Consider the following 704-nt stretch of genomic DNA (forward strand, 5'->3'; position numbering starts at 1 on the left):
CTGTGTGAAACTTAAAAACTTACAAAAAATTTATTAGATTTCTGATCATGCACAAAAATCAGCGATATTCTCTTAAAGTCTCACAGTACAAAACACTTGTAGTTTCCTCTTTCATTCAATCCCGCTGATTGCCAAATAAACACAGCACACGAGGAATAAAGCTCACACATAGACACTTGTAGAAAAGTACACAAAGAAGTGTTTCAGTTCACAGTTACTCCTCAAAACTTTGTGGATCTATACAAGAAATGCCATCCATACCCTCTGCATATCTCACTATGGCAACAATAAAAAAATATCCATCGTAGATAATCATGCAAGAGTTAGCAGCCATTACTTGCTATCTCTTATCTAATTATTACCTATTACCTAACTTGCAATCTGTTAACTATTACTTGCAATCTATTTCCTAATTATTACCTATTACCTAACTTGCAATCTATTAACTATTACTTGCAATCTATTTCCTAATTATTACCTATTACCTAACTTGCAATCTATTAACTTTTACTTGCAATCTATTTCCTAATTATTACCTATTACCTAACTTGCAATCTATTAACTTTTACTAGCAATCTATTTCCTAATTATTACCTATTACCCAACTTGCAATCTATTACTGAAACGAACCAGACCGAATTCTATCTTTCCTAAATATACATACTAATTAGTTTATTGATTATGCCTTTTACTTTAAGTTACTG

The 704-nt window shown here is 31.1% G+C and overlaps 1 protein-coding gene across 2 annotated transcripts in view; it reads right to left on the reverse strand.

Annotated features, from left to right (window-relative positions):
- The window catches only part of LOC119586832 (26S proteasome non-ATPase regulatory subunit 14), a 7,662-nt gene that overhangs the window by 4,241 nt on the left and 2,717 nt on the right, over window positions 1-704 (reverse strand). The window lies entirely within an intron of this gene.

The sequence above is a fragment of the Penaeus monodon genome, chromosome 22, assembly GCF_015228065.2.
Source record: "Penaeus monodon isolate SGIC_2016 chromosome 22, NSTDA_Pmon_1, whole genome shotgun sequence".
Classification (NCBI taxonomy): domain Eukaryota; kingdom Metazoa; phylum Arthropoda; class Malacostraca; order Decapoda; family Penaeidae; genus Penaeus; species Penaeus monodon.